This window comes from Schistocerca piceifrons, chromosome 5 (assembly GCF_021461385.2).
Source record: "Schistocerca piceifrons isolate TAMUIC-IGC-003096 chromosome 5, iqSchPice1.1, whole genome shotgun sequence".
Taxonomy (NCBI): domain Eukaryota; kingdom Metazoa; phylum Arthropoda; class Insecta; order Orthoptera; family Acrididae; genus Schistocerca; species Schistocerca piceifrons.
The window spans coordinates 638,822,830-638,837,352 of record NC_060142.1 but is presented as its reverse complement, the minus strand read 5'-3'; positions in this window follow the sequence as shown (position 1 = coordinate 638,837,352).

Below are 14,523 nucleotides of genomic sequence, written 5' to 3'. Positions count from 1 at the left end.
AACTTATAGTCGCCTTTTCGCGTCCAACTGTAATTTTTTTTTTTTAACCACAGTCGGTCTAATGTTATGAGTCTGACTGAACATCGAAGATAATTCGCTTAACATTCTACCCACCAGCAATAACAAGTATTCCAGAAACAATTCCGCAGGACAGCTCGTGGCTGCGCCGCGATCATAACAGCTTACGCTCGAGCGTTTCCTCGCGCTGCAGCGGCTACCGGCCACCGGCCAGACGCCACCCGCCGCCTGAAATCCGGCGCCGCCCATGTGAAGGCGGCGCCACGCTGTCAGTGTGTGTGTCAACTGTCATTTTAGAATTTGAAGTTCTAGTTATCATCTTGCAGTTAAGCATTGGATTTTGCATACTTGAAAATCATGACCAACAGTTAAGCATTGTAAAATTGAGTCGCAAGTGGAAATAGGTGTAACATCTGCAACACAACGTTTACTTTGGGTATAACAGAGGAGTGAATGCAGAGGAGGCAGCTAGAAAGATTTGAATTGTGTGTGGAGCGAGTGCTTTTGGGAAAAATGACCTTGTTACCTCTGCCCACATATTCTCTATCTGGTTGATGTTCGGTGATCGTGGAACAAACGGCAACAGCTTTATCCTCTCTTGGCCCTGAAACCAATCTCGCATTGCTCTACTATGATGGATGGGTCTCTGCTCCTGTAAATACATTGTTATCTCGTTAGTTCATATATTTATATTTAAATAACGTATTTGTAATAATCAAATTGGATTATTATTTTCCACAGTGTTTAAGCATTCAATCCCTGTCATAGATAATTGATCTGGATTCAACAGACCGATTAAGAATGTGGTTCACCCAGTCTACCATATGATGAGAGTCGTAGTCGGATATCCAAATTAAGACTGACTGGCTGAATCCGATTAGGACGATCTTGTATCGAAATGAAATTACAGAAATCGGATAATTTGAACGTCTGTATTGCAACAATGCTGCGCACATAAATTCCTATGATGGAGTAACAGCTAGCAACTGTCTAAGAAAAAGTGAGAAATATGTCTACTAGCAGCAATGTGACGTAATTATAACCCATATTTATGTGATGGAAATACTGAATCGAACAATACACATTTATTTCAGTGGAGGGAAGATACACCATATCGGATTTGCTGATGACATTATGACAATAACAATAATAGACTTAGAGAAAGCTTTTGACAATGTTGACTGGAATACTCTCTTTCAAATTCTAAAGGTGGCAGGGGTAAAATACAGGGAGCGAAAGGCTATTTACAATTTGTACAGAAACCAGATGGCAGTTATAAGAGTCGAGGGACATGAAAGGGAAGCAGTGGTTGGGAAGGGAGTAAGACAGGGTTGTAGCCTCTCCCCGATGTTGTTCAATCTGTATATTGAGCAAGCAGTAAAGGAAACAAAAGAAAAATTCGGAGTAGGTATTAAAATTCATGGAGAAGAAATAAAAACTTTGAGGTTCGCTGATGACATTGTAATTCTGTCAGAGACAGCAAAGGACTTGGAAGAGCAGTTGAATGGAATGGACAGTGTCTTGAAAGGAGGATATAAGATGAACGTCAACAAAAGCAAAACAAGGATAATGGAATGTAGTCTAATTAAGTCGGGTGATGCTGAGGGAATTAGATTAGGAAATGAGGCACTTAAAGTAGTTAAGGAGTTTTGCTATTTGGGGAGCAAAATAACTGATGATGGTCGAAGTAGAGAGGATATAAAATGTAGGCTGGCAATGGCAAGGAAAGCGTTCCTGAAGAAGAGAAATTTGTTAACATCCAGTATAGATTTAAGTGTCAGGAAGTCATTTCTGAAAGTATTCGTATGGAGTGTAGCCATGTATGGAAGTGAAACATGGACGATAAATAGTTTGGACAAGAAGAGAATAGAAGCTTTCGAAATGTGGTGCTATAGAAGAATGCTGAAGATTAGATGGGTAGATCACATAACTAATGAGGAAGTATTGAATAGGATTGGGGAGAAGAGAAGTTTGTGGCACAACTTGACCAGAAGAAGGGATCGGTTGGTAGGACATGTTCTGAGGCATCAAGGGATCACCAATTTAGTATTGGAGGGCAGCGTGGAGGGTAAAAATCGTAGAGGGAGACCAAGAGATGAATACACTAAGCAGATTCAGAAGGATGTAGGTTGCAGTAGGTACTGGGAGATGAAAAAGCTTGCACAGGATAGAGTAGCATGGAGAGCTGCATCAAACCAGTCCCAGGACTGAAGACCACAACAACAACAACAATAATAATAAAAATCCCGTGTGGCCGATAGGGAAAACCCTCCCCCATGTGGGTGGTACTGAGGAAATCAAATACCTGGGATGAACCAAATACTAACACAATCCTGGACGGCTACTCAATCCGTTGAACCCAAAATCCAGACACATCTGAGTGAAAATCACCGCTACTCTGGTCACCGTCTGTTAGCTCAATGAGCTTGGCTGAAAATATTTGCTTCCAAAGGCTTCAACACCCTCTGGTCCTGTCTGGTCCCGGTATCACCCAGGCCAAACCAATGAAACACAGGAAAACATGAATTATGCAAGCAAAGATAACTTTACCCCAGGTGGTACACAACCTGGCCACCGATAGGCGGCAGTTGGATTTTCGCACTCTGGGGAGTCCAGGTTAGCACGGCAGAGAATATCGAAGATCTCTGGTAAATTTCCCTACGAGCAGAAAACATTCATTTAAAAACTAAACATCGATACATTGATCCAAACAAGAAACCTCAATAATCTCACAAAAGAAAACGACCGCCAAGAAATTCTCATCCTTGCTCTTCAAGAACCACGATTAATTGACAATTAAAACTTGCATTACAGAAACCATGGCATCTTCAAGAGCAAACTACAACAAAAGGTAGCGAAAGGCGTACCAATCTTCGGCACTGCATTTCTCGAACACAGATCTATCATCAACTCTGTCAAAGAAATCGCATCCATCAACAATCGACTTATGACTATGCTCATTCAGAGCCCCTATAAAAGATATACACTCGAAAATACTATGAGCAAATTTCACCAAGATGACGTGAAAATACTGATGGGAGACTTCAACTCTCTATTTGGGACAGAAAAAACCTGTAGAAAAATCATTGGTACAAATTCAACACACCGAAACGCTTAGAGTAACGGCACACATCTGACTGACATTTGCCAACAATTGAACCACAAAATAATGGCTTCCCACTTTAGGAAGTAGCCTGTTCCCAAGAAACATGTTTGGCTACCAGTTTATATGTTCAGACGTGCTAACAAAACTAACGGGGTTCCATTTAAAAAAAAACGTAGGTTTGTGTTAAAAAACATACTTCCCTGCATTTTTTTCTGGTTCGTATTAACCAATTACACTAGCCCCTCTCCTCACGTTCGGTCTGTGGAATCAGTTCGTCAGTATTTGATGTGGTTTACAAAATATATCCAGCGGTAATGTTAGGTGACTCACCTTGTATACGTGAACCCGACTGACGTCGGGTGCTGAAGCTCCCACACATCCTTAAGGTGTAGATCACTTACTAACTTTTTTAACTGTGGCGAGTAGTTGAAATTGGGTTGTTGATCTTTCTGGCTTAAAACACAGTTAAAATCTCCACCTAGTATAAGAGAACACGGATTTTTCCTCATTAAATAAATCAGTTCATCTTGAGAAAACTTCGTACGATCCAATTTGTGGGAATTTCCTGATGGGGCGTAAAAGTTAAGCACTGTCACATCGAAAATTTTTATGCCTATGGCTCTTACTGATTCTAGTCGTTCGATTTCAGTCACCGGAATTCCTTCCCTTATAAGAATGGCTGTACCGATATTGGCTTCCGTAGAAACATTAACAATTTCAAAAAAGCCTGGGATCCGAAATTTCGTTATCTCAACTTCTTGTAGCAACGTGATATCTGTTCCAGACTGGTACAAGAATTCTTTTAGTGCTACCAATTTCAAGGGTGACTGTATTTTATTAATGTTAATAGTAGTGATGCTATAAGCTTGCATCACAGACATAGCAGAAGAAGCTATTTGGGATGAGGATCGGTATGATTATAGCAGCAACGTGCATCTCTACAAGTCACAATCTTTACAAGCTGTGTGCCCATTACATGTACTAACTTCCTAGAAAAATTTTCACTGCTTTGAAACAAAGAGCTTGAGAAGAAAAGTATCCTGAAATCCTGACAATGCATTGCTATAAGTCACTGTGGCCCTTCTCCTTCTCCTCTTCAGTGTTTGCCCTGATGACTTCATATTTAATATTCTTTTTCTTGATGTTTTTCAATACCTCTTCAGTTTTATTAAACCTACTATACAGATTACAATGTTTCTTCTGCCTCTGTAGAAAATATTGATGAAAGGTAATTTTTGGGGGGCTGAGGGAACGGCAGAGCAGCATCGGTAGTTCTGCCAGAGGTGCAGAATCACATCTGTATGGCTCTGGCTGTGGGCTCATGCTGGCCGGCTCAGAGCATTGTGTAGACATGCGGACAGGTGGGCAAGGTTGGGAGTGAGCCGACAGTATTCACATGGGCACGGGTAAAGGGAAGGAGCTGGTCCATCCAGTGGGCTCGCCCGACGTCGCCCTACGCTGCGCAATGGTCATTGGCAAGATAGAGAAAGGAGAACAGCTTGGCACAGTCGCCATGACTGCAGTTTTCGTCCCTTGCGATGTGGAGGGAGTACAGGCACCTGTCACTGGGCCTCAGCGTTGTAAAACATGTTCGTCACTTTGGAAGAATACACTGACTGGAGGGAGGGAGAAGGGAGGGTTTGTAGTCTAGACTGGCTAATGACAGCTCAGAATAACATAATTTCTCTGCACCAGAGCAGTGGAAACTGGGCATGATTACATGTGGCATTTGTGATTTGTACTACACCAAAATCACGTCACACTCAATCAGCTTGATATAATATTGAAAAAATACACAAAATAAAATTTTAACTCAATATTTCTATTGGGGCTAGGCCCCTCTGACCTTTAAGAACGAACCTCCCCTGTAAACACGTACACACACACACACACACACACACACACACACACTCACACACACACACGTACACGTACAAAAAGAGAGCCGTAAAGTAGGCTTACCATCGGTGTAAAAATTTTCTATAAGAAGGTAAAGTCGAATGGTGCCATCAGTTGTGGTATGGAGGAGCATGTGCTAAGCACGCTGCTCTCCAAGTCGTTTCAGATATCTCGATCTTCAAACTGCTGATAATAAATTTAGTAGCTTCTCAGTTGGCGTCATGAGAGTGAGTCCTCCGATCAAAGAAAAATATCTGGCAATACCAGGAATCGAACCTGAGTCCCCCAAGAGGTAGTCAGCCGCGCTGACCACACAGTTACGGTGGACGAAATTTTATACAAGAAAGACACACTTGATCGGTCACTGTACTAATAAGGCATGTGGCAGACACTCTGCAAGAAGTCAAAATGGAGATCTGCTCCAAATATAGTCTGAAACATTGAAAAGCCCCATTCACCACTAAACAGCAATGTGCTAAGACCCCACAAGCCTTGTTGCTCTAGGTTGATTGCTGAAAACTCGTTCTTATGGCAGAAGAGTATACTTGAGCGTCCAGGTGACCTTTCGTGGCGGGATGGTACACAGAACATTCTGAGCAGGTGCATGCCTTCACCAGATTTCACAAACAGGTCCTTGATCATTGAATGGGCCTTCATATTTCTTTTCGGGGACACACTGTCGGAAAAATAAATCAAAAACAGCCCCAATTACACTGTTCAACAAAGTTTTTGCTCTTGGTTCAAAGACAAACGCCGAAACTGGAAATCTCCTGTCAAATATTCGCAATCGGTATCCCTTCTATCACGCTACAGTACACCTGGTACGTGCATGATAACAACTAGGATGCAGACTGGGGTTTCATCACAAACAGACTCTTCTACCCTTCAGGGAAGAGTATAAAAGTCTCAAAATAAGTTTGGTATGCAGGTGGAGCGTATATAGTCTTATACGACTGACGCACCATAAGCAGTCGTCGTCTGATGTAAAATGACGACTCAGTGGCCTCAGAACCGAGGCCAAGTACATGGCTTGTCCTTTGGGCCCCAGTAGTTAGTCTGTTCCCGTCACAGTGTTCCAAGTACAAAATGTTTAGTAACAAGACCCTTACACCCAGTGTGCTTAATCCAGCCAAGACCGCAAAACGTCTCTACAAAAGGGGCAAGAACGTTGTTCACCACGAAATATGACTGGTCCATTTAAATATATTTAGTGCTTTTGAACACTTTACCTTCAGGTCCTTAAGGTGGGCCAACCAAGAAAGCTTACAACCAGTTACCACTAAGAATGTATATGGTTAGAAGGTCACACACAGACTTGTCAGCTCCAAAATTACAGCCTTTGTTCTCTGCCCATTCCGCTTGCGTTCTGCTTGCTATGATTGGCGACTGCTTTAGCAAGGCTTTAGCTGGAACAAAAGACGGAGATAGATTGACAAATAATGTACATTCGACAGGATTTCTTAATGTAAAACGTGATACAGTGAACAACTATGACTAAAACATTCACATATAATGTTATAACTTCAGGGACACCTTTCTCATTTTGCAAAAATCCTGAGAGGGTGTTACGGATTCTATGTTTAAGAGAAAGGATGAATACTATAAAGATGGTAATATGTCCTCAGAAGTCCCTCTCGTGTTGTTGTGGAACTGTCCTAGGGTATTATCCTCCAAGTTTTATCATGTCTGCCCACTAAGGTCGAGGTCGTCCTATGTGTGGAGTCTATAACCAAATACCCTTGGGGCGTCAGAGAGTGTAAAGCGATTGAGACCTCCAAACACGTCTCTTGTCTTTGCTAAAAGTCATAGATTCTCCAAATGGATCCAAAAGCTATTGATATTCCGCTGTAGCAGGAGAATGATCTTAGTTGTGAGTCTTTCTTCTTTCTCTGTCATTTGTCTGAGGTAGGAGTTCGTAACGGCTGGAGTTGGAGCGGCGTGTGCCCTCAATGTGTTACTGGCGTCGATATCATTATACAAATAATCGTCATATTTGTCACACAGGACCAAGATCGAGTACTCTTTCTGTACCAGATCATGTTAGCCTGTGGTTCTTAGTCCTGTGCTTGTGTTTTGGGACACTGGTAAGGTTATTCCAGTAGAATAATTATTTTACCTCTCTTTTTCTGTCTGCTATGCGGCTGCATTTTCTTCTCTACAACATATTCAGCTGCCTTTGTTGATTCGGTTCTATACACACCAACGTGTTTAGCCAGTGACTCAGATTTGCATGTGTGTGTGTGTGTGTGTGTGTGTGTGTGTGTGTGTGTGTGTGTGTGTGTGTGTGTGTGCAAGCGTATGTTGTGCTTTCATCCGCTATTTGGGTGGCTACATTTGTTTCCCATACATACTGCTTCATCGCTGAAGCCTGTTTCACAGAGCTGTACAGTTGGCTTACCTTAAATGATATTTCTGTCTGGGATTACTATATCCATTGCGTCAACTCACTTTACATAGTGTTTTATTTACTATGTAACAGCATGTTGCATAATTCTTTGGCATATTTTAGACGATATGATGATGGTCGAAGTGCATAATGGGAAATGTTTAATACCAAGATGAAGCTGTTAGTGGATTAATCACATTTTAAGATACAAATCATCTGCTCAAACCAGTAATGTCAACATTGTAATTATTAAGTGTTTTCCATATAATAAATTACAGCACATTTTTATCATGAACGAAAATTGACCAATTTCTGGACCAAATTGTGTGATATAGGGATCAATTCACACACATGACTGGAGCAGTAGACGGAGTATTTCCTTTGTGGGCAGCCAGATTGGATCTGCCACATGACTCTTACTCCTTTTCAACCTATGGTAGCCTGTCCAAAATTTTGGCATTTAAAACACCTCATTGGGTTATGTGCATACAGAGTCTGACAAAAGAAGTGACGCTTCCAGAAGGGAAGAAGGAAATTAAATGAAACTTCACTGGTTGAGATGACGTATGAGGTTATTTCGGTGATAAAAATTAGCAAAGAACTTGGCAACATGAGCTCACTTACCAGTATAAGGCAGCACGGCGTGTGGCCTGGATTCACGCACTGAATCATTAGGGAAGGGCGTCATAAGGCCTTTTTATCTTTTCCTGGGTCAACCTGGCTCAAACTAATTCAATTGGTCCTTGATATCACTGTTACCAGCCCAACACCGGACTAAATATGGTTTATAAAACGGATCTGTTGGAGGAACGGCTGATACTTTCACATTACAAAAGATAAGGAGATGAAATATTAAATATGACACTGGAAGGTTAATCTGCGAATTTCTTCAAATGCATTGACAATAGGGTATATACTTAAATAACAATAGTGACACTAAGAAAAAAGACCTATTGTAAATATACAGACATTGAGGACAGATTTCTTACCTCCAACACAGAAAAAAGTCCAGTAAATATGGGATCTAAAATACTGTGCATACCTTAAGAACTATGAGCACTTATTCATCTTCAATACTGCGAAACACATTGAAACGTCCCCTTAGAAAAATTATAAATGACTGTGCTGGTAAACAACTTAAGTTATTTGATTTTCAAACAGCCGAGCAGAACTGAACGTACTCAGACATTATTTTCTTTACTTATTATGATCATCACTAAACTGACACACAATATTTTTAGCGCAAAGCAATCTGACTTTCAATAATCCCTACACAAGAATGGCCCTGACTGACATTAAACTATACCATTCACAAATCACTTACCTCACAAAAATCTTCGTTACTCGAACTACTGCAATACAGCGAGCGCCACTACTGCCAGCTAAATAAAAAATTCAAACTACTGAAGGCACTAACTACTGATAGGCATAGTTAGCAAATGAAAGATTTTGATAGAGAACAAACAATGTATTTACCTTAACAGTGTTCAAAAGTCATAATATATATATGTAGCAGTTCATGACATCCAGTCTTACAATTTTACTGTCTCTGATGGACACACTTCCAGATTGTCCGCTCTCAAAATTCCGCCGTCTCTCTCCCCACATCCACCACTGCTGGCGGCTCACCTCCAACTGCGCAACGCTATGCGCTGTTAACATCCAGCTACCCAACACTAAAATAGCAAATTCCAACAATGCCACCCAGCCACAGACTGCACACAGCACAGCCAGTGATTTTCATACAGAGCGCTAGGTGGTGGTGGCGTTACCAATATAAGAACCTAAACAGCCTTCTTACATAGCCCCCTTTGCTCCCCACAAAAAAATTTATAAATTGTTTTGGGCACTGGCCAATACATATTTGTAAGAATTTTTTCACAATTACAATAACAAAGAAATCTAATGCACACACCTATTGATACAATGTTGTTCAAAAGCTAAAATTTTCTCACAGTCCATAAAGACAGTCCTGATCATTCATCACAGTAAAATTTCAGTGTTTTTCTCAAAGTCTGAGCAGTAAAAGAAAATGCACACAGAAGTAGTGGATTTCCATGCAGTCTTGAGGAAGTAGTGTTGTCCTTCCAACGGAAAGACAGTGCTGACTCTTGACACGCAGACAGGTAATGGGCCACAACAGAGCAAACCCACAGCAGAGTCAGTCGAAGTTTTGAAGAATACTGACTGGGAGGTAGGTCATCACAGAGCAGACCCACTGTAGTCATGGTAGAGATTATGGTATTGTTGGGCCACGAGAGGTGCAGACCCACTGCAATCCTTGTAGAAATAATGGTACTGGTGACTAAGCAAAGGTGTAGACCCACTGTAGTCCTTGTAGAAATAATGGTACTGGTGGGTCATCGAAGATGCAGACCCACTGTAGTCCTTGTAGAGATGGCCAGCAGCCATCTGTTGTGACTTTTTGGGTGCACAATCACCATTGAAGAGTCTTGCGGATAATATAGCGAGTCTATAACCACCACTTGTGCACTCACAAAGTTTTTGGAATTGTCCTTAGAACCAGCAATGCTGGTAACGAGTCCCTTGCTGAATTATTAACACAGGTGCAAGCACTAACAGTCGCAACTTCTCGCATACTGTGCATATATTATGACCAACAGAAACGTGTGCACTGAAATGAAACTTAATTTGAAGAATTGGTGTCTATACAATTATAAATTTACAACATAAGAATACAATTACAAAGGTACAAAATACATCATTAAGGAACATAATAGTGCAGATAACATTTGTAGTAACACAGGCTTTACAAAAGATTAGAAATAAACATATACATCAGTATTACAGGAATTAAGATACAAGTAAATAAGTAAAATAATGAGAATAGTTTTCGAAACATTAATTTCACGTATGAACATTGAAACAGAACAGAATTAATAATGTCTAAACATCTTTACAAAGTAAATAACATATTATTAATGCAAATTATATTTGAGGATAACAGTATTCCTCATCATAGTGAATGTAGCTCAGTATTAGAAAAATTCTACAACGTAAATCGTATCAGATATACATATAAAGACAGGAAGAACACAAATACACAAGGGTACACAAAAATATAGCGGAATAATACAGAAGGAAATGACATATGAGACATCCCCTTAGAAAAATTATAAATGACTGTGCTGGTAAACCCCTTACGTTATTTGATTTTCAATCAGCTGAGCAGAACTGAACGTATTCAGACAATTACAGTCTTTACTTATTATGATCATCACTAAACTGACACACAATATTTTTAGCGCAACGCAATCTGACTTTCAATAATCCCTACACAAGAATGGCCCTGACTAACATTAACCTATAGCTTTCACAAATCACTTACCTCACAAAAATCTTCGTTACTCGAACTACTGCAATACAGCGAGCGCCACTACTGCCAGCTAAATAAAAGATTCAGACTACTGAAGGCACTAACTACTGGTAGGCATAGTTAGCAAATGAAAGATTTTGATAGAGAACAAACAATGTATTTACCTTAATAGTGTTCAAAAGTCAGCAGTCATGTAGCAGTTCATGACATCCAGTCTTACAATTGTACTGTCTCTGATGGACACACGTCCAGATCGTCCGCTCTCAAAATTCCGCTATCTCTCTCCCCACATCCACCACTGCTGGCGGCTCACCTCCAACTGCGCAACGCTACGTGCTGTTAACATCCAGCTGCCCAACACTACAATAGCAAATTCCAACAATGCCACCCAGCCACACACTGCACACAGCACAGCCAGTGATTTTCATACAGAGCACTAGGTGGCGCTGGCGTTACCAATATAAGAACCTAAACAGCCTACTTACAACATCTCCTCTGCTGTAAGCTCTTTGCTTCCCAGTTTTGGGAAGATGTAGTCAGGATTAAAAAAAAAAAAGGCAAATAAACTCCTCCCAAAATACGGAAAGCGAATAGCTTGCATAGTAGACATGTATTTCAAAGTATCGAAGATGAACAAGTACGCATAGCTCTTAAGGTAGCCACTTCACAGCTCATGTTATTTCGGTGTAAGGAACCTGTCCTCAAAGTCTCTAAAGAGAATTTAGTTACATCCTGTACACAGAGTGGTGACAATCAGTTAAAGTTTGTAAGAATATTGCAGGGTATGTTGTGTTGAGAAATAATTGTAAAGAAAAAAATTCGATAATTTGGGCCGTTTCTGAGTTAGTTAACCTCGAAGATAGAAAGTCAGCCGTTCTGCACGCAAATTCAAGCGACCCGCAGAAGACGGTGGCTCCAAATGTCCATAAAAATTGGACGTGGGACGGTAGTAAGGATCTAACCCGAGGCAGATGCTGATCAAACTCTTGTCGTGTACGCTATGAGAACAACTGACGCTAATTGTATCTTACGGGCGACTTGAATTTGTGTGCACAACGAACTGAGAGCCTAACCAGACTGCTGATTAAGCTGGAAACGGCGCAACGTATCGGATTTTTTTATTAACAGCTATTTCTCAGCACAACCTGCCGTGTAGCACCATTGCAATCATTCAGACTGTTTCTGACTTCCTTGTATAAGCAAATAATAATACACGTTACGAAGATAAATAGCAGTTGTTCGAAGGTATATGTATTCGTGGGCGTCGTAGAGCGTTACTTGCACTGGCTGCACGTAAAGACATATTTGCAACTGTCTGTTTATGGGCGTTTTCTATTTAGCTTGCGTTTTGTACACAGAACATTGTGTGTGTTATTTAATACGTGTGAGTTTCTTCACAAGCAGACGACAAGAAAACCGAAAGTATAAGTTATTTCCAGATTTAGCCAATAACTCTATATGAAGATATATCATTAACTAAAACTGGCAGACGTTTTTAGAAATTGGAGTAAAGACAATAGAAAAATACAATACCTAACACATCGAAAACAACACTAATAAATAGCACAGCGCATGAAATTGGGAAACATTTCCGTAAGCACCAGTAAAAAAGATACCGTGGCTGGTATAGAAAAGTTGTTCCACAAACAAAACCATTGTTTTTACAGTGGGCGCTTTCGACAAACCGTTTCTGATCTATCAAATCATGTCTTTCGGTTGCTTAGCAGATCTGAAGATAGACGACATCCAAAATTAAGTTAGAATGAGGTAATAAAAACAGCAATCGACAGACGGAAATTCTGCCTATTTTCTAGAAATAAGGATCGCTGATGCTTGTCTGCCGAGACATATTTCCACATTTCAGAAACTTTTATATTACTATTGAAATCTGAAGGTATTTCGCCTGTGTCATACCTTACAAACTAGCTGGAAGATTTTTTTCATGGTTGGCTTTCGCAAGTACTTCTACAATTCAGGGGGAATATTCTCTGTTTCTTGGGAATGTTTCGACTGTAAAATTCTCAGCTCCCAACTTATCTGTGTTCATTTCCTCTTCTCCTTGTGTGATACTGTCATCAAGTTTATTTCACTTGTGTAGATCATTTATATATTCCTTCTATACTTCAGCCTTCACTTCTTTTCATTATAGTGGCTTGCCATTTGATATCTAAGCTTTAATTTAGAGGCTGTGTATGGCTGTATACTTATAGAATACCATCTCAACGAACTGATGTTTAGCAGATTGCATCTTTGGGTAGATGGTGTAGTTCCTGTTACCAGTGGCAGTTTCTCGAGCTCTCAACTGATTTTAGCCAGCTTTGAAGTCCCGCTAACATTTTATGCATGGATGATGAAAATTTGTCGAAAGAATCTTGTACATGTTTCACTGCAATAAATACGTTATTTATAGCACGTCATGGTCTATTCCCTGTAAAATTTTCTCTACAGTGATACACTTCTCCGGCAGAGAAAGCAGCCGAGGTGTTGCAATATTAATGTGCCCAGTGAGCCAGTAGAATAGCTGGTAATGTCCGTAAGTGACGTGGGATCCACTGGCGTCATATAAGCAACTAGGGTAGACCTCCTACGTTCCCGCTATAGCTTCCCTGCTACGAAGAGTCTGGTAAATGTGGCACTGCAGTCACTTCCTACTCGTGGGCTCATTCTGTCTTACTAAAGTGTGTAGAAGTTGAAACGTCCCCTTTGAAAAATTATGCACGACTGTCCTTAAACTGACACACAATATTTTTGGCGCAACGCAATCTGACTTTCAAAAACCCTACAAATGAATGGCCCTGACTAACATTAAACTATACGTTTCACAAATCACTTACCTCACAAAAATCTTCGCTACTCAAGCTACTGCCACTACTGCCAGCTAAATAAAAGATTCAAAGTACTGAAGGCACTAACTACTGATAGGGATAGTTAGCAAATGAAAGATATTATTAGAGAACAAACAATGTATTTACCTTGATAGTCATAATATATATAGCAGTTCATGACAAATTACAAAACTCCGCCATCTCTCTCCCCACATCAACCACTGCTGGTGGCTCACCTCCAACTGCGCAACGCTACGCGCTGTTCACATCCAGCTGCCGCTGTCCAACACTACAATGGCAGACAACAATGCAAACTAGACACAGACTGCACATAGCACAGCCAGTGATTTTTATACAGAGGTGGCGTTACCAATAAAAAACCTAAACAGCCTACTTACAAAGTGTGATTCTAGTCGCGACTTATTGTTAGCGCGGAAGAGTGGGACGTGATCTCCCTGCCGTAAAATAGCACTGACAAGGCGACATGATCGGCTGTCAGGATCAGAGAGCCCTTAACGAACCTCTTTTTTGTGAGACAGTCGAGGGTGTAAGACGAAAATTAAATGATGTGAAGTGAACGATGCCAAAAGTGTTCCATTTGAGGAGAAGTGATACGTCGAACAATTTTCTCGCTAAAATCCACGGTTCAGGCGGAAAACGTACATACTTTGCCCAATTCAAACGAAATGCTTGTATTCTTATTTCTTCCACCTCCATCCTGAAAAAATATACGCTCTACGTCAAAAGAAAATCGGCTACAGAGAAACGTTACGATTATATTTCTTCCACAAGAACAACTTACTTGTTCTGCATCCATTTGGTCATGGCAATTGGCGTTTATTGGCTAACAATGTTTTGTGTAGCTTATCACTGATTTCTGTAATTTATTTTAATAATAAAGCACCATTCGGAGATTGCACTTTACCCTCACCTCATGTTTTATAGCACTAAC